The sequence below is a fragment of the Rattus norvegicus genome, chromosome 6 (genome assembly GCF_021556685.1).
Source record: "Rattus norvegicus strain SHRSP/BbbUtx chromosome 6, alternate assembly SHRSP_T2T, whole genome shotgun sequence".
Lineage (NCBI taxonomy): Eukaryota > Metazoa > Chordata > Mammalia > Rodentia > Muridae > Rattus > Rattus norvegicus.
In genome coordinates this window covers 58,645,679-58,672,199 of record NC_141539.1, presented here as the reverse complement: position 1 = coordinate 58,672,199, position 26,521 = coordinate 58,645,679, and positions in this window count along the sequence as shown.

The following is a 26,521-nucleotide window of genomic DNA, read 5'->3' as shown; positions in this document are numbered from 1 at the left end:
ACAGTGAGTAAGGTCATTGACACCTTTTCTCTCGGAGTAGCCTACATGGCACTTTCGGGACTATGAAAGTTAGCTATCAGGGCAGAATTTTACATTTCAGTCACAGCTTAATTTTCCTATACCTCACAATCAAAATGTGAGGCATTTTCAGCAAGAACATCTTACCAAGTAGTTTGGCAGCAATCAGAATAAATGGCAAAAGCCTGTATTGTTTTGGGTGTTTCAGAAGGCTGACCAACAATTCATAAAGAGGTATTGCACACTGACCACAGAGGTTTTTGTTTAGTAAACATTGGCTATAAAAGTCCTTTTTAAGGGTATAAGGTAGTTACTCATTGCACTTCCCTGATGACTAGTGATAGTGAAGACTTTTTAACATGTGTGGTATGCTTTTTCTATACCTTCTTCTTGAGAATTATCTATTTTATTCCTTTGCCTGTTATTAAATAGAGTTCTTTGTTTTCTTGGTATTAATTTGAATCCCTTATATATTTTGAATAAAAACCTCTTAATAAAAGTTGATTGGCAAGTACTTTCTTTTATCCTGCAGATTGTCTCTTTATCCCATTGATTGTTCTGTTAGCTACACATAAGCTTTTGAGTTTGATAAATTCCATCTGTTTGGGTTAACTGTTGTTGCTTCTAATTGAGGATTCCTCATTTTAAGAAGAGTTTCTTTTTATCTGCGAATTTATGTCAGATGTATTTGCATGTGCATTCTTTAGCATGGCGGTTAAGAGCTATGATCTAGGAATGAAAACATAACTAAGCATTTGCTGTCTGTAAAACCTGGAGAATTTATTTTATTTTCTTGAGTATTATTTAATACATTTGCAATATGGAAATAATAATACTCATGCTATAGGGATGTATATTACTTCCATGTAAGTGAAGTGAGATCATACAGAACAGCTCTCTTTTAGCCACAAATCAAAATTCAAATATAATTTATTGTCAATCATTCAACTTCAGGTTTCATAAAAAAGATAGAAACTTGGGAAATATTTTCTTAAAAGTAGGAGGAATTCTCCTTTGAAAACAGTGTCTGGATATATATATTAGTTTCTGAAGTTTTTTTGCTCTTTGCATTTCATTACAGAAAAGACAAATTAGTCATCTGAGAATGCCCACACAATTCTTTCTGGTAGGTCAAGATGGAGACATGTTAATGGAGGAAAGATATCATTTATTTACAAACATTTCAGTTAACTGAAGAGACACTGTGCTTAGTTAGCTGAACTCAGAGCTTCCAGAGGTCACTGTGCGTAGGAAAAACATAAGTACTCGTCAGAATTAATCATACTGACGCCCGTTTGTCTGATATTTAAAAAAAATATTGTGGGAAGCTTACAGCAATAAAATTTGGCAACCAAATGCACATGCGCATACATGCATGTGCACGCACTTTATAAAATGTGGCTTTTAAATTTGCAGTTAGGTTTTGGCCAACATTCTCGGAAGTTCTGAGCAACTCTTCTCTCTTCCTCTCTCTCTCTCTCTCTCTCTCTCTCTCTCTCTCTCTCTCCCTCACACACACACACACACACACACACACACACACACAAACACACACACACCAAGCCTCGTACAGTTTGTAAAAGGAAAAGAGGTGACAATCATTTTAATATTCACACATGTAGTGGCATGTCAGAAGGTCATTGTAAATTAAATTTGTAAATTAAAGAATAATTAACCCAGGAAGCTCACACATGCTGAATGGGATGCCAGAATTTGGGGAGATCGGTTGCACTCTGTTCTCTATGCAAATACATAGCATGATAGCATGATTTTATAATTGGACACATAATACTTAATAAGAGTACTTTAGGTAAGACAATATTAGTTTTGTCATCAGAAATGAGAAGACAGAATTCCAGAATGTAAATGAAGACAGCACAGCCGTTTAATTTAAAAAATATGAAGCCCAGCCAGTTGGGAATAGGAGCAAACATTACAACTACAATTAGCACCTGGAATCACAAATGTCTAAGCCACACAGTTTCACTTAAACAGATGCTCGAGACAGAATGATGGGTTATGGTGCTGCATTTCTGTTGATCAGGAAAACAAATGAACCATAAAACCTCCTTGAGTTATGACAGTTGTAGGGCCTCTGTCTCTACGGGTCCTCTCCATGGGGTGATGAAATGGCTGACTCCACAGACAAATTCCAAAGAAGATGGTGAAAATGAAAGCTTCTGGGAAAGCATTCCATGGGCTTAGAAGAGTTTACAGTCTTGTCTGCTGTTTGCTAGGGAGAAAAACCAGTATAATTGCCATTTCTATTCATCTCGGGTGACTGACTTCAATTGCAAACACTCTTATAAGCAGCGACTCAGTTCTTTGGGGCATATTTTTCAGTTCTCAAAAATACTCAGTGTCTAAATCGTGCTGTGTGCCTACCAGAGAGGTACACATTTATTTCTTAATTTTAAAGCCTGCTATCTAAAGGTCTCCATGAAACGTCATTGCTTCCAGGGAGAGGAAACAGAAATGAGCAGTGGTCAGTAGAGAGGTCGGCTGTCTTTGCAGAGTTCTTTGCCATTACTATGCTTCATATCAATAATTGTAAGGCATTATTTATTCCCAAGAATAAAATACACAGTCCTAAATTATTCTTTCCTACTTCATAATGAAGCATGCGTAAAAATATTCACTTTGACACTTCGAGATTCCAGCGCAGACTATGCCTCATCTGAAGTATCTCAGAAGATAAGAAGAGCTTTAGAACTCATGTCTTCTTATATTTTAGAGCACCTGCATATACACAGTGAGCTCTTTTGGAAACCAGACAACCACTCCAAGCAATGACAAAGAATCATTTGTTTCAAATATAAACATGTAGGGTGTATGGTATTTATGCAGTAGTTTTCATAATTCTGTGTGTGAAGCAACTTTGAGCACACTGGCCTACAAAAGGTAGACTGCTGAAGTCCCATTTTTCAGTGTTAACATTTTGCATAATGTCTGGCTGTGGAAGACTCCTATTTACGCATATGCAAGATCAGATATCACTTGTTTTCTTACCTGATATTCTTTCAGAGTAGCCCTCCTGAGCAATGTGGTCTCTATATGGAGTTGTAGGGCTCATCAGACTACACGCTGTGTGCCCTTGCTGTGTTCTGAGTGCTGGCAACACACTACCTGACACTTGCCATGATACCCTCCATTGAAAACATTCCCCACCCATGCCTCCCATCTCTGCAGGAGTCTACTGTTAAAGAAAGCACTCTGATGTCCACTGAGCATTGATGTAGGGCTCCTTGGTGACTTGCTGACCTCAGAAAGTCATATTTGAGGCAAAGGTTATGGGATAAGGAATATTTTTGCAGAGAATGTCAACTGGATGGCTAAAAGAACATGTAATATCCAGGAATAGCAGACTCCTGCAGCCCCCACCTAGGGCAGCTTCCCTGCAGTGAACACAGCTGCTGCTACAAAATGCTTGTGAAACCAATGGGGAGAGAGGTCACTGGTGAGCTAGGAGTTTTGTAAACATAGTGGTGAGAACTATTACTTCTCTGAAACAGGAAGGAGGCACGCTTTCACCTATCACAGTCCTATATACCGATGCCTGCCTGTGGCCTTATCGCCTGGCTCAACCTCTCTCTTCTCCTCAGTCTTACAGGAGCTGTCTGGATTTCAGTCTTATAGGAGCTGTCTGAATAGGTTTAGTTAGTATCTTTCTGGGGCAAAGTCTTATAGAGTGTGGATTTAGCAGTATAGACTTTTTTTGGCGATAGATTTTCACCTTGGCAAACTTGCTAATTAGCTTCATGGTCAACAGGTTCTTTAATGGTGTGTTTTTTCTTGAACTTCAGCCACCAACACATGAAATATTATTAATTTCACTTTTCATTTCATTCTGATAGGTTTTTGGGGTTTTTTTTGTTTTTTTTTCTTTTGTTTTTTTTTTGCTCAATGACAGCATACTGTTAAGTGTCAAATGGATACACTATCCATGGTTCCATATAAACATTCACATCCTCTTCAGCGCTATGTGGGTTTTCCTATTTTTCAGTAGTTTCCCATCTATCATGTCTTTAGATGCTGTCATTTCTTCCATTGAAATATTACATGCATGGCTTTGGAGACTCCTCTTTTCCTGGGATCAGACCTCTGGTTTCTTGTTCAGTCTCACATGGTGGCTTTCTGACTGGCTTTGCTCCTTTAATCTCTTGGTGATAACCTTTTAGGCCATTTATATTAGTTTGACTTTTTTTTTTTTTTTTTTTGTAAACACTTGATATCATTCCTCTTCACTTCACTACTGGATCCCCTGCTTTGAAAACTTTTATTTTAGTAATAGTTTGTAAGCTGAATTATATAATATTGAACATTTCAGTCTTTTTGTTAGGCATTTTTTTCCTGAAGACTTAACCAAATTGTTATGTGTGTTAGTCAGTAATCCCTTGTTATTGCTGAATAATATTCTGCTCAGTTTGTTTAATCATTCACTGACTGAAAGGCATCTGGGTTATAACCAGTTTTGTGTTATCACAAATAATGCTGTTAATAATGCATCTGTGTACAGATTTTGCATGAATATAACACTTCATTGCCCAGAAATACAGTTGCTGTTTCATGGAGTACTTTGCGTGTTTATATGCTTTTTATTTTTTAAACTGTGAAACTCTTTTCCAAATTGCTTTTGCAGTCAGACATTCCCAACTGAAATCTCTGAGATATCTTGTTACCTCATATTACCACAGCATAGTGCTCCCGCTGTTTTTCCTTTATTCTTTTTGATACATAATTTGTAACATCTCTGTAGTTTTAATGTTCACTTTCCTAGAAATATCTACCATTTCTCCATTTCCTTATTTGTCAGACACATGTATATTTTAGTTAAACATTCATTTGTGAGTTAAAACCTACTTTGTTTTTATTTTTTTGTGTGTCGTGTGCTGGGGGAGCAAGTATCTTAGTTAGGGTTTCCCTTGCTGTGTAGAGACACCATGACCACAGCAACTCTTATAAAGGAAATCATTTAATCACAGCTGGCTTACAATTCAGAGGTTTAGTCCATCATCATCATTGAGGGAAGATATGGGTGCACAAAGGCAGATATGGTGCTGGAGAAGGAGCTGAGAGTTTTATATCTGGGTCCACAGGCAGCAGCAAGAGTGAGCCACTAGGCCTTGCTTGAGATTCTGAAACATCAAAGCTGACCCCCAGTGACACACTTCCTCTAACAAGGCTACACCTACTCCAACTGGGCCATGCCTTGTAATAGTGCCACTCTCTATGGGCCTCTGGTGGCTATATTTAATCAAACAACCACAGGGGTTATGTGCATGGCGTGCAAGTGGCAGTGGGGGCCAGAGGTATTGGGTCACTCCTGGAACTGAAGTTGTAGGCAATAGTGGCCCAACATGAGTGCTAAGAACCAAAAGTGGGATCCTCTGCGGGAGTGGCAAGTACTTTTAACCTCCGAGGGACCTCGAGTTCTCAGTTGTGATTCTTTAAAAATGTACTTCTACTTAAGTTCTATTATTTTGTATGAGAGAGATGTACATGCCTGTGTGTGTCTTGCATACATGTGTGTATAGGTGTGTGCATGCATACAAGTGCATGCCTTTGTGTGTATGCATTGTGTGTGTGTGTGTGTGTGTGTGTGTGTGTGTGTGTGTGTGTGTGTTCTGATGAGTATCTGCCTCATTACTAGGGTTATTTTCGAGGACGATTTTTTTTTGTGGTCAGTTCTCTTCCTGTGTTATGAGTTCCAGGGACTGAACTCAGGTCATCAGGCTTGTATGACAAGCACTTTCAATGGCTGGGTCATCTGGCTGGCACCATTTTTTTACTTATTTTGTTCATCAGGATACTTTTCTTCATAAGTTAAAACAGATGTTTTCTATCATAAAATACTTCAAATATACACAAGACAGAACAAGCCCTGAGAACCCCACACCTATTATCAGATCTCAACATTTAACAGTTGTTGTTTCTTATTTTGTCCAGGGGTCCCCTGGGATGAAATTATTTTAAAGAAAATTACAAATACCATTTCACTCATGAACATTGAGGTATGAATTGCTAAGTGCTAAAGGTTAAAAAAATATAATTAATGTATTTTTTGACAACTTTAAGATTGAATTATTTTCAGTTTTTATTGAGTCTGAGAGTTCTCTATATATTCTAGATACTAATTGTAGAGACTGCTTTGTGGAAAATATTTTTCCAGTTTTAGTATTTCCAAATCATAAATACAGTACATTGTGCCAGTTTTCTTCCATGTAACTATAAATCCAGCCAATTGTAGATGGGCGTCGTCATTGGAATCCTTCTGTACTTAGTAGACACAAAAAAATTAGAGACAGAGAAATGAGGTCATAAATCACAGGAATAGGGTAAATCTTTCCATATCTGGAAATACTAGTCAACAAGGATTGGCATGTGAAACATTTCTTGATAACTGACAGTTTGAAGTTCGAGGTGGTCATTGCCTTCAGGAATGGGTTTTACTGGGAGTACTGGGCATAAGGTGTAGGCCTCGATTCCTCCGCATAAAACAAGGTAATTCCTCCACCTTTCCTGTGCCTCCCTTAGTAACAGTGTGTAGTGAGCAGCCTGCTGGGATCTCTGGGAGAAGATTTGCTTTAAAGAAGAACATCTAAGGAAAGGATATTCTTGGGATTGGTATTTGATGTATCAGTTGTGCTCAGGGCAAAGTCCAACCTTGAAATGTGGCAAAGTAAAATCTGGAAATCACCGTGTTCTTAATAACAAGCCTGACTTTCCCTAGAACAGATCTGGAAATACCCCACTTTCTGGGCTTCTCTTCTTAGATAACAAACACATAATTTAATGTTAATATTTTTTTTAAAATTAAATGTTCTCTGTAATTAGTTCCAAGTAGCTTAAGGAATGTAGTTTCTGCAAAACCAGCTCAAAGATGAATTGTTGACAAATACTTTTTGACCAAAATTTTAGTTTAATTTTTCCATTTCAAGCAAATTGATCATTAACATGTAATATATACTTAACTTGAAACCAAACATTTTTGAGAATATTGAAATTATAAAAAATAAGACAGCCAAAGTTTGCAATATTGGGAGTAAGGTTAAGCTTAAAATAAGTGACGTCTAGCTTTGACTTATTTTTTCCAAAGCATACAAGGTGATCTTATATCTTGAAATCCACAAAGCAAACATCACCTAAGTGTATCTGTTATCAAAATATGTTAGCAAACAGAACTTCATTTTTTCAGTTGTAGATTATTACACGGTTCACCGAGAAGCCAAGCAAAACAACAGCCAAACCACACAAAGAATTAGGAAATCAACCTAAGACAGAACCCAGGGCAGCCTGAAACATTCAATGGGTGCAGCCCTCCTGGGGCTCTCACATGTATATTCTCTCAAAAATTCCCAGAATTCCGAATGTAACTATCTGCACCTGGCAAAAATCACACCCTTCCTAGAGCACAATTCAAATCATAGTTATCAGCTGTGGACAATCTAATGCAGTCACATACCCCACACCTAAGATTAAAACAAAACTACGATCACATAACACAATTGCATTTTTAAAGAAACCAAAATTTTCACTATCTGAGTGATTTGATCCATTTTGTTGGATTGTTTACTCTCCAATGACTAGAAAAAGGAAAAAAAAACCTTTTTTTTTGTTTTGTTTTGCCTGGAAGATCATTTTGTTTATATTTTCTTTGTATAAAAGTTTTATAATTTAAGAAAATATTAAACAACGATCATTTATGATCATAGAAATATTAGTGTAATCTCTCCCACACATGAGAAATCTTTAAATGTTTTGCTCTAGAAGAGAAAATCTGGAAGCTGGTCATAGATATCACAGGATGTTTTAATGGGGAACTCCTGAAAACCACACAGTTCAGTAATGGGCAGCACACATGATTGAAAACAGCCAAGAGCCAAGGTTTATCTGATCATCCCCACACTTAGCAGCTGAAACCTTTGAATGAGTAGCTTGTCCTTCTTAGTCATGGTCTCTCATCTGTGAGTTATAACCATACCCTTTAGTGAATTTTCAGTGGCTATTATAATAGAGGGGAAGTTTTATAATAATTTTGTGGTACTTAGCTAAAGGCATTTTTAAGGTGATAATTTAGACTGAGTTTCATGCTATTGGGTTATAACCCCTTAACAATATATTTGCAAGTAAAGATCTAGATAAATATGGTAGAAAGAAAAACAAGAACATCCCTACACGATGACATCAGAAAAATGTTTATTTCCTTTAAAGTATTCTGGGATACAGTCTAGGGATGGAATGGTGTCCCTGTGATGTCCTAGGTAGAAGGAAGGGAGGCCTCACAATGTGTGCAGAGAGCCAGATTTCTATCCTTCTCATGTCTGTGTAGTTTCCATGGATACTGTGGCCTATGTAATTGCTGCTATACACATCTTCCTCACAGGAGGAGGAAGGAGAAAGGTGGAAAGAGCAAAGGGCTTCTCTCCCTACCGAGTTATCTAATCACAAAGGGCTTTTCTGGAAGAGGCCAGCAGTGACTTCTGCTTAGGAGACAGAAACATATAATCAGTTAGCTGATGTTGTCAATGGTACTGTGGTCTGTAAAACAAAGCAAGAAACTTTCCCATTCTGTGAAGAAATTGACCAATGCTCTTGTAGCTCTGTCGAGACATACATTACCCTGCTCTGGCTTTTAGGGTCCCTCCTCATCTAAGCTGAGAAATGGACTACTAGTGCTGAGAGGTGGGATCCAGGAAGTAATGATGATCAGAGATTTTTAGGCCATGGGCACTTGAAAATAAAGGACACACTTTTATTCTTCACATAGATGCTGGAATAATTTGAAAACAATAAACGTTGATTTGTTCTTTAAAATTGGTAGCTATATGGAACACTTACTACGTAATTAATTTGACAGAGGTATTATTATTGTTATTTGTGACTGTAGGTACATGTGTTTGAGTGAATGAATGAGATCGTGAAAGTATGAGGTAAAGTAACAAAATAGTATGTTGATAAAAAAGGAAGGGGCAGAATTTTACTAAGATGCAGTCTATCTTTTGGGGAATTAAAGAATAAAATTTCCAACTTAGCAAATACCAAACATCAAACAATATAACACACCAGACACAACTATACATGGGATAATTTTAAAATCTCCTTTTTTCTTCCTCACACAAGATGCCTCAAAGGGCCTTAAAAAGTGATCAATTATCCTGAAGAAACAAAGAAATGATGAGAACCAGGTCCACATAAGCATTTTCTAACCTGGTCATCAGCTCCTAACGCACTGACCTAATGAGTGCTTGATGAGATAATCTGATATGATTAAATCGTCTTCCAATAGCCTTGTTAATGTCTCAGGAGAAACCTAGTAAGACACCCAATCACTCTTTTTAGGAAGGGAGACTATCAAACACATTTTTCTCTTTCTTGTTTATAATGAGATAATGCCATTTGATTTTTTTTTGTAACAGTTTCATGAAGTTTTAATAGTAGCATAACAAAGAAGATAACAGATACTTTTAAATTCATAAATAGAAACCTCAAGTTTACAGCGAAGTATAGAAATCTCTCCTGTAGAACTAAGATGAGATGGTGAAATTGAAGTGGACCTTTAAGGGTTCTTAAGAGAGTCAGTTGTGTTGGATGGAATTTTGCTGGAGCAAACATGAGAAGGATTTTAAGATCATTTTGTCCTGTTCCATTTCTCCAGCTGCCAATGTAGTAGAGAAAGGCCTTGTTGGGCACCAGTGGGAGGAGAAGCCCTTAGTCCTGCCAAGGCCGGAAGCCCCTCCCCCCCAGTGTATGGGTATGTCAGAGGGGGAGGTGGGAAGGGGTGGGTGGTTGGGGGTTGTTGTGGTTTGCCCTGGAGTTATCTGTATTTTGATGCTAATTCCACTGCTCCAAAGACAGCTGCCTAGTCTCATACTCAAGACTCAGGTGACTTCACCAGAACCTTCTCCCCATTGAATTCATAAATTACAGGTGAGGGGCTGGTGCAGGATAGAAGGAGGCCTGTCATTAGGTGAGAAGGAAGGATGGGCGAGAAGGATGGGGAGAGAAGTTTGAAGGAAGAGGAGGAGACTGGAGCAGAAAGGAGGAAGAGACAGGAGGGAGAGGGCGAGAAGCCATGGCAGGTGACATTAAGATTCCGCTCTGTGTATTTACAGATTGTTATTAATATTCCTAAGGGATGGATGGTACTGGGCTTTGTATGTTTAGGTGGGCAATTATATCTTAACAATTGGATCTGAGGTTATTGTGTTGTGTGTTCTTTCATGTGTAGATTTAAGTGTAATGGAGTGTGGGGCAGCTAGTCTGGGCTGCCATAGAATTGGAATGTGTGCTTCTGGCAAGATATCCAGCAGATATCTTGGGGCACTGCAGTGTTGGACCTAGTGGGGGATAAAAGACAACCTTACTTTTTAAATTTTTTTATATTTTTTACAACAATGGGGGGGATCCTCATAGAAGAAGGGGGAGGGGGATGGGATAGGGGTTTTATGGATGGGAAACTGGGAAAGGAGATAACATTTGAAATGTAAATTAAAAATAATCCAATAAAAACAATAATAAAATAATTTTAATTATTATAAAATCATTTTGTCCTAAATTATGAATGTGATTACATTGTTTTTCACCAGCAGTCATCTCTTTCTCTAAAGCTCAATACAGCACAGTGTAAGTTCTGGATTCTATTCGGTCCTGTCAATTTCCAATAATTTAATAGCTCCATTCAGCAGTCATGGGGCACTGGAAATATGCCACATACTGTACTAGCTCAAGATGAGTCTAAATACATTACTGGAAAAGGTCGGATTTCTTATCTTCATAATGTCATATTTATAGGAACTTGATCACAATGGCCCGCATTGTGTCACCAGTACAGTTTCCATTTCCAACCTGGTATACTTCAGTCTACTAATGCCAACTAATGCCAGGAGTAAGGAGAACACGGGTGTGTTGACCCAGGGACCCAAGCCATGTTTGTGGGATCAGTTTAGACCCCACCTGTCCTAGGGACAGAGTCAAAAACAGAGTATTTTATTTCCTGCCCTCAGGACTGTGGTTCCTCTCCTGACCTGTGCAGCCTCCAGGGCGCCTGTGTCTGAGAAGAAGCTCTTTGAACAGGAACACCTATGGTTTGGTAGAGGCTGGTGTGAACATCAGTCTTGATAACCAGCCCCATGTTCCAGGCTGTGTACCTGCTCTGCTTGCCGCCTAGATTATTATTATATTTCTGGCATGACTGTTTTAAAGGAGACTGGTTGGTGTCGTGAGGAAAAGAAGCCAAAAGAAGATGCAGCTAGAAAGAATAATTGGCATTGCTTTGAGCAGTTCCTATAAAGGAAATCGGGGCAGTAGACACTGTGGAATCATTGTGGTTGAAGAATGTAGGGTTGTTTGAGTGTTGGGTAAGTTTGGGATAGATGTGTATAACCTATGGTATTATTTCATTATATGAACACCATGAGTGACTGGAAAGATGGGCCAGGGAAGTATCAGTTGTACTGGGGAAACAACACAAATATGAACAAAAGAATAAAAGTTAAATTTGAACAGTATTTTGTTGATTATTGGCAATTTTCATACATGCATACAATGTGTTATGATCATATTAACTGTCACTCATCACCCCTAACTCCTTTCATATCTACCTCCTGCTCCTTATTCCTGGTAACTACTGGCTGCCTTTTTAAACATCTGAGCAGAGTTTGAAAAGTGTTTTACTATATCCATCCCCACCAGGCCCCCAACTCCTTCCACATTCACTTTTTGTCTCCTCCCAGCTTAGTGTCCTTTTATTTTTCTAAATAACTCACTAAATGCAATTCATTCTGCACTTAAACTCATCAGTATACGGCCATTCACTGGAGCATTCTTGACCTATTAAAGACCACATGCTTAGAGACAGATGACTCTCACTTTTCCAACTGTCCATAGCTTCTCAGACAGGGGTGGCTCTCATGAACCCTTTCCCCTCCATGTTGGAGTATTGACTGGACTGGTCTTAGGCAGGAAATCATCATTGCCTTTAGTTCATGAGAACAGCAGTCTTATGCCCAGAGCAGTTTAACCCTGGCCCCACCTAACCTCTGTCTCTTATTATCTTTGCTATCCCTCTTTTAAGATGATCTCTGAGCCTTGAAAGGTGATGTGATATAGAGTACCATTTTGTGGCCGAGTACTCCATAGACACTTTTTCTCTATATTTCAATCAGCAGTGAGTTTCTGTGTTAACCTCCATTCATGTCACAAAGAAACTTCTCTGAAGAAGTCTGAAAGTTGCATTCATCTTGGACATAGAGACACAAATTTAGAGGACAATTTGATGCTGTGTCCATTTAGTAAAGTAATAGTAGTAGATTCAACCTTAGGAACTATCCTCTCTGTAACCATGGGTTCTTCATTGGATTTACACTGATAGGCATGCATTCCTTCCCTTGCAGTGGGCATTAAATCTACACGGCTGATGCGGACAGAACAATAATCCCACTATTGCACCCATGGAAATAACTTGTTGGATGCCCATTACTATAGATTACAAGATTTGCACCTGGATAAAACTATTAATGACCTTTTCCTTCTCGGCAGCTTGAACAGAACCTTCTAACAATATAGAGCTAGCCATCAGGAAGGAAGCTCTCTGTCCTTTTTGTGTCCTGTGGTCAGTGTGTGGTGCTTTGAGCAATAAACTCTTACCATCAAGTTCTTATGGGAAACTGAGAACAATAGCAATAGCATGTATCATTTGGGGGTGTCCGGGACACGTTTGATCAGCATTTGGAGGAGAGGTGTCCTACACTGGGCACTGGGCTTTTAATTATTATTCCGTGTGTAGGGTAACTTCAGTTAAACTCTTTAATATGAATATGCATGACGTTGGTAAATGGTAGATTCTCATATGGCTTTTTTCAGACATCTTTAGTATTTGTTATCTATCTAACCACTCTCTCCTTCACTCTATCCTCTTATTCCTCTCTACATCTTACTTTTGTTACTTTCCTGGTGTTCTTACGATGTATTACATGATTGTGATCAAATCCTCCTAGCAAACTCTGTATACAGTAAACCTCCTGTCATTAGTAACTGGTAAATATAACACCAAAGATGAGTGACTGAATCTTGAAAGTATTTCCTTAGAAATAAAATAAAAGATTGCTGTGCACCTAGTTAAAATAATACTAATTTATTAGTTTGTAGAAAATTGAATATTTAATTATATTAATTTTCTGTTAAAACATGTTGTACAGTTTAATTTGTTTAGGTGATTTTCAGTAGTTTTGCTTAGGTATTAATCATTTTCTATTATATTACATTTTAAGCAATCGATTGAGCCTATTAACTTACAAGTATCTTACTAAGCTATTTTCATATGTCTTCATAAATAGATATATTTAGTAAATAAAGACTAAAGAAGGTTATAAATTTGTTAAATTTGCTATGATCATGATAGGAACTTTATATCTCATGTACAAAATAATAGGTTTTCTCAATTTCATTGTACAGGTATAGAATTATCTTGTATTTAGTTACAAAGAAAACTTAAAGAAGAATTTATAGACATTTAACAATTATTTTCTATGATGAATCATTAAAGCTACTGCAGTAAAACCAATAAGTAGATCATACTGTCATTTTTATTATTTATTTTTATTATTTACATGTCATAAAGTTTAAGTAATATAATTGGAAAAGAAAAAAATGTTGTGACTCTCCCTTTTATAGCATTGCAGCTGCACAACTAGACAATCTGTAGATGCTAGAGTGTGTTCTCTTTCGTAAGACTCATGTTTCTAATAATGTCTTTCTTTCTATTCATGTATGACAACACCCAAAGAGTGCTTGCTGGCAAACAGTGGTCCATGCTTGCTAATATAGCAAGAAAATCTAGGAAAACCTCAGGTGGGTGTGGGTGTGGGTGTGGGGGAGGCTTTGTGGGTAAAATCTTAAGCAAGGAGCATGAGGAGATGAGTTTGAACTCCTAAAAATGATGTAAGGCCAGGTACAATAGTAAGCGTATATAATCCCAGTGGGCCTATGGCAAAATGGGAGGTGGAGACAGGCAAATTCCTGGAAACAAGAGGGCTCTCTAGGTTAGCATATACAGCATATACAGTAGTGAACAACAAGAGCCCTGGGTTAAACAGAAGCAAATTGAAGAATGGTATTTGAGTCTGTCCTTTGACTTCTACATGTGTACCCTCAGTGAATGTGTGTGTGTGTGTGTGTGTGTGTCTGTCTGTCTGTCTGTCTGTCTGTCTGTCTGTCTATTTTTCTGTGTGTTTGTATGACCGTCTGTCTGTGTGGTTGTGTGTTGGTGTATCTGTCTGATTCTGTCTCACTCTCTATATGGATATACACATAAGTTTTCTGATGTCAAACAGTGCTTGCTACTATGGCAAGAAAATCTAAGAAAAAGCTGAGGCGGAGGATAGGCACAACGGGAAGCACCCTGTGCGATCTGGGTCATATGGACCACAGGTCTCAGGGTGCACTTCGCTCTTTTCTCGGTGTTTGGATCATTATCATTGCTATTGTTCAATAAATGTAATTTTGTGCTGACTCATTCAGAATGACTATACCTAGGTTATTCCAGATTGCTTGGTAATATCCTCTTTTACAGTTAGAAAAGGCAACTTACTTTGCAAAGGAAAATAATGAATCAGTGAGCTGTTTTAAAAAGTTCTTAGACTTTGAGGCATTTTGGTAGTTTAGTGATTCTGTCCTATGAGCAACAATACCTCTTGCACATCCATGAAGAAACAAATAAAATTCAAATTTTAAGCAAAACAAGGTAAAATTTGTTTAATATAATTTGTATTATAAAAGCTAATGATTGAATAACCAAAATGCCCTCTTTGAATTAGTTGTTAGGTATTACCATTGAGTTTTTTCTATTTATCTGTAGCTTCCTTACATAAAGAAAAGTGAAATTTTTCACCTTTATCTAAAATTTACATAAATTCTCATGAGCATGTAGTCTTTATAAAGGCAGGAACTTTAATGAACATTTCAGTCAGGTTGTGTGGTGCCTATAGCATACCACATACTCAGCTCTCGGTCACCTAGAACTCTCTTTCCAGTACAGGACATAGCAAGTAATATTTCATCATCTGTTAGATTGAAAAATGCACGGAAAAAGGGCAGAAATTGTAGAAGTTGCACATGCTGAGGGACAGGGGTGTGGGGTGTGGTTTGTGACCTAAAAGTGAGTATTCCAGGAAGGGCTTACCACAAAAGTGACGTTTAGACAGAGACCAAGAGGAAGCAGCCAAACACACAGACCAAATTATTTAGCTTTCATCTTCCTGGTATGAGAAGTTAAATACACAATTTATAAGCACATCTTTGAAGATGGCAGTGCTAAGCTATTTTAACCCATCAGGCAGTAAACAAAATGTATGTCTGAGATCCCTGTGCATCTATGATCATTTCAAACAATGTCCCCATGAGTTCTACAAAACCGCAACAACTCCAGTTTGACTCAGAGAAATTAAGGGTGATCTTGTTCCATCTTCTTGAGAGTTAGGAATGAGATTATGCTGTGTGTTTGTCTTTAGTCTCTTTAAAAATTTTCGTATAATATATATTGATCATTTTCTTTTCTTTCTTCCAACTTCCCCTAGATCCTACTTACTCCCAAACCTATCTGACTTCATGTTCTCTCTCTCTCTCTCTCTCTCTCTCTCTCTCTCTATATATATATATATATATATATATATATATATTACATGTGTAAAAGTATGTGTATACATTTATAAATATATATAACTATATATCCATGCATATTATTACATGAATATAATTATAAATTATAATATATTAAGGAAGACTACAAACAACCAAGCATTAAAAAAAACCTAAAAGAAAAGGAAAAGTCAGTAATCAATGCCTGCTTTAGTCCAGTTCATTTAAAAACAAGAAGAGCATGATACCATGAGTACCAAGACCATAAAGGGAGGGTGGAGCTGAGCTCTAGGTGCGAAGGTCACTTAGTAGCCACGTGATCTTGGGCAGCTTACTGAGTTCCTTCAGGTCTCATTTTTCTCTCTCCCATGTACATGATATTTCAAGATTTTTATTTTAGGTTTTTGACTGCTAATTATTTCCCAAGCCACTCATTTTTGTACCTCTTACTGAACTAGAGATTCCAGAATAGTAACTGTATTGTAGGACGGTCTGTGAACGAGTCCACAGGCTAGACAAGCAATGTCAACATTCCTTTCTGGCTGCTCCTTCGTGGAGCCCTGCCTTGAGTGTACACATGCAGTCATTGCAGAACCTGTTGGTGTCCTTGCCAACATCTCTCCCCCAATTGCTCAACCCATGGTCTGCCTGCTTCATGGGCTGCTATTGTCTCTGTGGAGCTGACAGCTGCTTTGCATCGCTCCAAGCAGTGCTTTGAAGTCTTCCCACACTTGGGGTTGTCCTGCTTATTTCACCAGACCCAGATTCTGGGATCCTATGGTAATTTTTTCTCCTCACAGTACACACCACAGGGTGGAAAATTCCGTGATGTGTAGTGCTTAAGAAGTCACTGAAAACTGACTCTGTTCTGATAGGAGCATAGAGGTTTTTTTTTTTTAATTCTCTTATTAGAGAGGAAGATATTATTAAATATTATTAATTAAATATTAATACAATTATTAATTATTAAGTGATATTAATAGGAGTTCTAAAATCCAAATTCTAATTTAGTATCACACTTACCTTTCCAACTTCTCTTTTACATTTATTTTATTATTGTTTACTTGTATGTGTCTATATATTTGTTTGCCTATAGAAATTGGAAGAGGCATTCCACTGGAAGTGAAATTATACAGGTGGCTGTAGGTTGCTGATGTGTATGTTGAGAACTGCAACAGTAGCAAAGTACTCTTAACTGTGTCATTTGCTACATAAATTTACTCAAAGACAGAAATCACATGATCATCTCTATTGACACAGAAAAAGATTGACAGAATGCATTATCCCATGATGAAGTCATGGAGAGGCTAATGGTTAATGAATTATAGCTCAACATAATAAAGGCTAGTGAAGGCTATATATGACAAATCTGTCATTAAATGAAAAAAAAAAGCTCAAAGCATTCCCAAGATCAGGAGTAAGACAAAGGTATCCATTTACTTTATTCCTATTCAGTAGTGCTTGAGGGTTGGGGCAAACAAAAGCAATACAAGAAGAGCATTAAAGGTCTGTAAATAGGAATAGAAGAGGTCAAAGTATCCCTGTTTGTAGAGGATGTTATTCTACCACAAGAGACCTGAAAAATGCCATCCCAAACCTCTCAGGTCACATACAGGACAGCAGGTCACACCAGAAATCAGCAGTTTTCCTGTCTACCAGTGACAAACATACTGGAAAGAAATGTAGAAAGAATCCCATTCATAATACTTGCCCATCTCCTCCTTCACGGCCTATGGGCTGTCATTTTCTTTGCATATTTAGGTGTCCTTTTACTTCCTTTGAACATTTACAAAGCAACCCAATGAAGAAATGGGGTACATAGCTAAACAGAGAATTCTCAGCAGAGGAATGACTGAGGATCACTTCAAGGAATGTTCAGCACCCTTAGTCATCAAGAAAATGTAAATCAAAACGACCCTGAGATTCTCTCTTACACCAATCAGAATGGCTGAGATTGAAACTTAAGTGACAGCACATGCTGGTGAGGACGTGGAGGAAGGGAAACACCCCTCCATTGCTGAGGAAAGTAATACGAAGGGTGCTATCATGTAGTTTTGGTTCCTTATTCTCTGGCTCTTTTGACCTTCTCTTCTGTCCTTTAGGGAAGGGAGTGATACAGATGTCTCTTTTAGTGCCCAACACTCTACTATCATTCATTCTCAGAACTTGACTAGTTGTGACTCTTTATTTTAGTTGCTGCCTACAGAAATTGATAAATGTCTCTGGAGAAGTCTCAGCGGTTAAGAGCCCTTGTTGCTTGCACAGAGAACCTGATCTTTGGTTCCCAGCATCCATACCAGGCAGCTCACAACTGCCTGTCATTCCAGTTTCACGGGACCCAATACTCTCCTCTGACCTCTGACAGAACCTGCACACAAGTGTCATACCTAAACATATCAATAAAGATGTTTAGATATATTTTAAAGTTTCTATGAACAAGGATGAGGGCAATACTAATCTACTGATATGAACATAATTATTGAGAAGGCAGTTTATTTAACAAAACAATAGTAAGAGGTTCCTAGCTAAGATTCTCTGTTGCTGTGACGCCCCTAGTCACAGGCTGTTGACCAGATTTACAGTACCGGATATTATTTCTCTTCTCAAACTACTGAGACTTTATATCTTTCAAAATATAAATTATAAGGTTATATTGTTTGTTTGTTTATAGTGATTAAGAGGGGAATGAGGAGGAGGGAGAGAGATTGAGTGATAGACAAACACTGGAGCTGCTTTGATACCTAAAGAAACCCCATTCCATGCCAGCCAGCCATCTTGGTATCTACTAGCCTAGTGGTTATCAACCTGTGGTTGCAACTACTTTGGGGTGTAACCGCTGTTTCACAGGTGTCACCCCAAACCATCAGAAAACACAGATGTTTACATTACAATTCATAACAGTAGCCAAATTACAGCTCTGAAGTAGCAGCGGAAATAATTCTATGGTTGGGGGTCACCACAACATGAGAAACTGTATTAAAGGGTTGAAAAGCATTAGTAATCCTGACTCAGTTACCCCATATTCTCATCAAAGGAGGGGAGGTCTCGGCCATGGGTCCCAATCCACCATAGTATGTCTGTTCATAGAAAGACTAAGCACGTTCTCTTCCACTGAGACCAGACAAGGCACCCCAGCTCTGGGAAGGGATCCAAAGATACACAACTGAATCAGACAGGCCCAGCTCCAACTGTTAGGAGACTCACATAAACAAACTGCACATCTGCTATATATGTGTAAGGGCCCTAGGTCCAGTCCATGCATATCCTCTGGTTGGTGGTTCAGTCTCTGTGTCTCTGTGAGCCCCCATGGGGCCAGGTTAATTTACTTTGTAGGTCTTTTTTTTGGGGGGGGATATACTTCTTTATTTACATTTCAAATGTTATTCCCTTTCCCAGTTTCCTGTCCATAAGCCCCCTATCCGCTCCCCTTCCTCCATATGGGTGTCCCCCCATCCACCCTCTCTTACCGCCCCCCGGCCCGACATTCCCCTGCACTGCACTGGACCTTCGCAGGACCAAGGGCTTCCCCTTCCACTGGTGCCCCAACAAGGCTATTCTCTGCTACATGTGCAGTTGAAGCCGTGGGTCAGTCCATCTACAATCTTTTGGTAGTGGTTTAGTCCCTGGAAGCTCTGGTTGGTTGGCATTGTTCTGATGGGGCTGTGCAATCCTTCCACTAATTCCCCCAAAGGGGGTCCCATTCTCAGTTCAGTGGTTTGTTGCTAGCATTGACCTCTGTATTTGACATGCTCTGCTTGTGTCTCTCAGGAGAGATCTATATCCGGTCCCTTTCAGCATGCACTTTTTAGCTTCATTAATCTTACTAGTTGTGGTGGCTGTGTATATATGGGCCACATGTGGGGCAGGCTCTGAATGGCCGTTGCTTCAGTCTCTGCTCTCAATTTTGCCTCCATATCCCCTCCTATGGATATTTTTGTTCCCCCTTTTAAGAAGGAGTGGAAACATCCGCATTTTGGTCATCCTTCTTCTTGAGCTTCCTGTGGTCTGTGGATTGCATCTTGGGTAATTCGAGCTTTGAGGCTTATATCCACTTATCAATGAGTGCAGACCATGTACTTTGTAGGTCTTCTTGTGGTGGTGTCCTTGACAGTTCCGGCTCCCTCATTCCTTCTCAGCACTCTTCCATAAGACTTCTAGAGCTCCACTTATTGTTTGGCTGTGGGTCTCTGCATCTGTTTCCATCAACTGTTGGATGAAGTCTCTCAAAAGATAGTTATGCCAAACTCCTGTCTGCAAGCATAGCAGAAACTTTACATTTGTAATTCATGTACGGATAAGTATTTCTTTACCCTTTTGACTTTTCTATATGGGAAATGTACTGTAGTCATTGTGAATGTTGCCCACTTAGGTTTCCCTCTTTACTCTTCTAAGGTTATTCAGGGTGGAAAAGTTGAGTTCCAGCCTCTAGTAAGAAAACTGGCAACTCATGGTGTCATTAGATCAAAGGCTTTCACCGCTGCTATGGTAGACCAAAGTTGTTCAAGGAAAGGTACAATTGAATCATGTGATTGTCCTGAATTACAACTGAAGACGATAAATATCAGCCTTGCTCATTTTCCTCTTTGTAGCTCCCTTTAATTGACAGTGTCATTTCCCACAAGGGCCAAATGGGGTGATGACACAAACACTGAATACCTGTAAGTTAATCTGCTTTGAGGCCTCCTGAAATTCCTGCTGCTTTGGGCAGAGTCCAGAGGTTTCAGTAAACAAGCTGTCCTGGGGGGCAGCCCAGAGGTGTGGGTGTTATTCATTGGAAGAATCCTGAGGGAATCCAAGCATCATGTCAGAGGCCTGTTGACGCTACCGCTACCGGTTTGAAGAACACTGTGAGAGGCTTTCCTGAATTCTGGGAGCCATTCCCTGAGAGCAACTGATCTGTGCGCAGCTATGGCTTTATATCAACATGACTATCTGTGACTGCTGGTACTTCCCCTGTGGGTACTTGTTACAGTTTTCTCGTTCTCACACCAGTGTGAAGGGCGTTGCCACCTCTAGAATGAATGTAGAAGTAGTGACTGCCCTAAGCAACAGACCCAAGTCTTAGACGGCATAGTTCTGTGTATGGTTAGGCTTTTAGGCACAGATTTTAAAGGGTGCTATTTAAACATAAAAAGTTTCATTGATTCTATTTGTATATGGACTCACTTTCAGATTTACTAAAGTCCTTTACAAACGTCTTTATTATCACAAAAAAATGCCACATGATGTGTTATCATAAACAGTTGAAAGTTATTTCTTTTTTTTTTCATCATATGGAAGAACACATTTAAAACCACAAAATGCCTAGAACAGACTATGGTAATTTTAGATTAGATTCACTCATACAGGTTTTAAAATTGATTCATCCTGTGATTATCATGAAAGCATGTCTTCTACTGAGGTCACACCCCCAGATAAGTAGAGACTATTTGCTATGATGTTAGAAACATTTTCATAAAATTCTGAAGTTTGAAATGAAATTTGAAATTAAAATTTTTGGAATTAGTCTGTTTTGTAAGGAGGTAATGAAGCGCTCAAACCCCAAAGTGGATTTAACTTGGAGTTGAGTAATGACATACAAGGAAAACATTTCAGTGTTCTGGATAACATTTCTGGGCTGCTTAAATGAGCTGTGTTTAGTTATAGCAGGCTAGAAGGAAGCCAGGCTGAGTTCCCTGCACTAATGTAGTGTTCCCTCCCTGTCCTGCAGACCTCCATCATTTTTTCTCCATCACATGCCTGCCAACTTTAAATGGTCAGCTGACATCAAATCTGACTAATACGTTTTTGATGGTTTCCTTTAACTAGAAGGTTGGCCAGAAATTCTTATATTATTTCCATTTAAATTGAGCTGAAGAAGAATTACTTTTGCTTTTAACTTTTCAATATTTATCTTCCAACAATACATTTGTCAATAATACTAAATACTAAAGGTACCACTTATATTCATGTAATATCTAAGGTTCTGAGGAAATGAAGCCATAGGCACTGAAAGATTAACCGGGTGGTCTTGGGAGATAGATCAGCACGTAAAATGTTTGCTGCACAGGCATGAGACCTGATTTTCTATCTTCAGCACCTTTATAAAAAGCTCAGCATGCTGCAGTGCACGGCAGGAAGATCCTTAAAGCTTGGGGGCAAATCAGTTTTGCCAAATTATTGAGCTGCTAGTTTAGTTAAAGGCTCTGACTCAAAAAATAAAGTGGAAAGCAAGTGAAGAATTCCTTTGACATTGGCCTTTCGGCTCCCCAAACATATGAACATGAACACACGCATACACGCATACACGCATACACACACACACACACACACACACACACACACACACACACACAAACACACATACAATATAAATACACATGGTAAAAGAAAAATCCAGCAAGGAAATACCTAGGCAAGAGCATAGACCTTGTAGGAGAGCAGAGATGGTGAATGCTGATATCTTCACAAGGGGTCTGGTCACTGTAATCACAGTCTCACATACCCTCCTAGACAAGATTGGAGACTTAACAATTTTCCACTTGGAGACTCTTACACTAACAAGCAACTGTAAGGCTTTAGATAAGAAACGAGATTTGGCCCTAACTACAACATGCTGTCAATGTTCCTTCAGTTATACTGAATTCATGTGTGGAGTGGCATTTTATTTTCACTGTGGTGTATTTGGTCAAAAAGAATACTATCAGCAGGGAGTTCGGATATTCCCAAAGGATTTTCCAACAGGAATACTCAGCTGTAAATGGTTATGAATGTGAATATATAGAATCACTTGAATACGGTCCCTTCTGCCAACTTGTTGCTGGAGTATGAAATACATCCTGAAAAATACACAAATCATGTGTGTATAACTTGATCCCCACACACAAAATAAGGACATATATCTAGTTGCTTGGAAACAGACTGTCATCTACTCCTAGGAGACTTTTCACACTTCTATCCAGTAAGTCTAGAGTTAGTCCCAAGGTTAATAATTCGCAAATTGAAAACCATGTAAGTAGGACACATGGAAGCAACAGAATTGAAAAATAGGTAAAGTACCATGTTGAGTTCGATTCTTTCCATGACAGATGTGTGTAGACTCTAGGTGTATTGCCCCTCTAGTCATAATTCATATATTCTTGTTATTATGTAGTAACGGCACATCTATGTCATCTCTCTCTCTCTCTCTCTCTCTCTCTCTCTCTCTCTCCCTTTTGAATCTATTACCTAGGCATTTGGGAACTTCTCACCTGGAAAAAATCAACCTTGTTTTTGTTAAACATGCATATCTTTCTGTCAGGTAGTATTAGTGTTAATATTAATAGCATTATCTATTTAAAACTTATTATACTTATACTTGTGAATGTGTATGTGTGTGTGGGGGGTAGGGGTGGTGGTTCATCCCTCAGAGAGCAGGTCAGAGGACAATTAATGGAAATCAGTTCTCTCCTTCTATTATGTGGGCTCCAGAGATTGAACTCAGCGAGTACTTTTATAGGCTGATCCAGCTTGTTGGCTTAGCTTTAGTTTTTATTTTTTTTCTGCTAATCAACAGGGATTTCATTTGATTCTTATTCTCTTGCAAACTTATCATGTATTGTCTTTAAAATTTTTATTGTAAGTTTACAGAATATTGTTTTAGTTTGAATTTGTAGGTATCTGGTGACTATTAAAACTTGTTTTTATGCATTTAAAGGCATGTGGATGGCTTCTTTTATGATTCACCTCTTTCAGTTTTTTGTCTATCTTTTAATTGTTTTTATTCTTATTTTTCACATTGATTGTTGAGCATTAGTTTTACTTTCCTTATATACATCATTTGGTGGCATACTTTAAATTATTTTGATACTCAATAAATGGTTTACCCATTCACTTTCTCAGTGTTATCCTTTGAAGAGGTACTGATTGAAAAAATATCCAGTTTATATTTTTATTTAGCTTTGTTAAGAATTAAATTTAAATGCTTGAATTACCCTAGATGCCTAGAACAAATGAAACTCAAGACGGATGATCAAAATGTGAATGCTTCACTCCTTCTCTAAAAGGGGAACAAGAATACCCTTGGCAGGGAAGAGAGAGGCAAAGATTAAAACAGAGACTGAAGGAACTCCCATTCAGAGCCTGCCCCACATGTGGCCCATACATATACAGCTACCCAATTAGACAAGATGGATGAAGCAAAGAAGTGCAGACCGACAGGAGACAGATGTAGATCTCTCCTGAGAGACACAGCCAGAATACAGCAAATAGAGAGCCGAATGCCAGAAGCAAACCACTGAACTGAGAATAGGACCCCCGTTGAAGGAATCAGAGAAAGAACTGGAAGAGCTTGAAGGGGCTCGAGACCCCATATGTTCAACAATGCCAAGCAACCAGAGCTTCCAGGGACTAAGCCACTACCTAAAGACTATGCATGGACTGACCCTGGACTCTGACCTCATAGGTAGCAATGAATATCCTAGTAAGAGCACCAGTGGAAGGGGAAGCCCTGGGTCCTGCTAAGACTGAACCCCCAGTGAACTAGACTGTTGGGGGGAGGGCGGCAATGGGGGGAGGGTTGGGAGGGGAACACCCATAAGGAAGGGGAGGAGGGAGGGGGATGTTTGCCCGGAAACCAAAGAATTATTATTAAGTATTAAATAAATTAAAAAAAATAAATAAAAGAAAATGTAAAAAAAAAGAATTAAATTTAAAAAGTACTTCCTGAAGTCTAGCACTAGAGAGAAAGGAGCAGGAAGAGGATCCTTGCAAAGTCAACAAGGCCAGCTTGGTCTCTGTAGTGAGTTCCAGGCCAGCTACTACTGCAAAAAGTGAAATCTTGTTTCAAAAACAAAAACAATGACTTCATGAAATTCATAGGCAAATGGATGGGACTAGAAAATAACATCCTGAGTGAGGTATTCCAATCACAAAAAGCCACACATGATCTGCACTCACTGATAAGTGGATATTAGCTCAAAAGCTCAAATTACCCAAGATACAATCCACAGACCACATGAAGCTCAAGAAGAAGGATGACCAAAATGTGGATGCTTCAGTCCTTCTTAAAAGGGGAAACAAAAATATTCATAGGAGGAGAAACGCAGACAAAGTTTGGAGCAGAGACTGAAGGAATGGCCATTCAGAGCCTACCCCACCTGGGGATCCAGCCCATATACATACAGCTAGCAAACCCAGACAATATTGCTGATGCCAAGAAGTGCATGCTGACAGGAGCCTGATATAGCAGTCTCCAGAGAGGCTCTGCCAAAGCATGACAAATACAGAGGTGAATGCTTGTAGCCAACCATTGAACTGAGAACAGGGTCCCCAATGGAGAGGTTAGAGAAAGGATTGAAGGAGCTGAAGGGGTTTACAACCACATAAGAATAATAATACAAACCAACCAGAGCTCAAGGGACTAAACCACTACCCAAAGACTACACATGGACAGACCCATGGCTTCAGCTGCATATATAGCAGAGGATGGCCTTGTTGGGCACCAAAGGGGGGAGAAGACCTTGGTCCTACCAAGGCTGATTCCCTCAAGTGTAGGGAAATGTCAGGGCGGGGAGGCAGGAAGGGGTGGGTGGTTGAGGAGAGGGAACACCCTTATAGAAGAAGGGGAAGGGGGAGGGGGTATGGGCATATGGATGGGAAACCAGGAAAGGGGATAACATTTGAAATGTAAATAAAAAAAATACCCAATCCAAAAGAGAGAGAGAGAGAGAGAGAGACAGAGAGACAGAGAGAGAGAGACAGAGAGAGAGAATAAACTTCCCTCACTCAAAACAAACAACAAAAAGGTTTTTAATAAAACTCACCCAAAACAAATAACAAAAATGAATACAATTGGCAATGCTGTTCATTTGGTGCATTTCTACCCTGTATGAAGCCTTGGCTTTGATCCTTAGCACTGCATGAGTCTAGCACAGCGGCACATGCCTATAATTCTAGCACTTGGGAGGTAGGAACAAGGTGATCAGAAATTCAAGACCACTTTTTGCTACATATTTATTTCGAAGTTAGCCTGTGGTACATAAGACGTCCTCAACCTCCACTTAAAGAGAGATTGCCTTGATAATTTTGGGTTGGAAAGATAGCTAAGTGGGTAAAGACACTTGCTTCCAAGTCTTAAGACCTGAGTTTGATGCCCATAACCTACATGGTAGAAAATCATAATTTTTTAATATTTTTTATGGAGCTATAGTGTTTTATATTTGTCATGTGGATATATAACCAATATACAGTCAATTATTTTGTGACTAGAGTGAGTCAGGGTTCAGAACTTTATTATTATTTTTTTATTATTATTATTACATTGAAGTAACCCACCACTTGTTAAAAAGTTCCTCTTTTCTGGAAAATATTTCTCTTTCCTTTAAATTTTTTAAAACTATATGACACGACTCTAGAGGAAAACGCCTAGTGCCATCTGGGCCCCCTGTGCACAGGGACCCCAGAGAAGGAGGGGCAGGCCCTTCTGGTTGCTGTCCTCATGGAGAGCTGAAACCCAGTCCTGAGGAGTAACTTTGGTCCTGAGACCAGAGGTAAGACCAACTTTTCTGCTCCAAGTGACCTGCCTGGTGGACTCAGGACACAGGCCCACAGGAAGAGCTGAAAGCCAGTGGACAGGAATGACTACACACCTGAAAGCAGAACACTCTGTTCCCATAACTGACTGAAAGAGAACAGGAAAACAGGTCTACAGCACTCCTGACACACAGGCTTATAGGACAGTCTAGCCACTGCCAGAAATAGCAGAGCAAGGTAACACCAGAGATAACCTGATGGCGGGAGGCAAGCACAGGAACCCAAGCAACAGAAACCAAGACTACATGGCATCATTGGAGCCCAATTTTCTCACCAAAGCAAACACTGAATATCCAACCACACCAGAAAAGCAAGATCT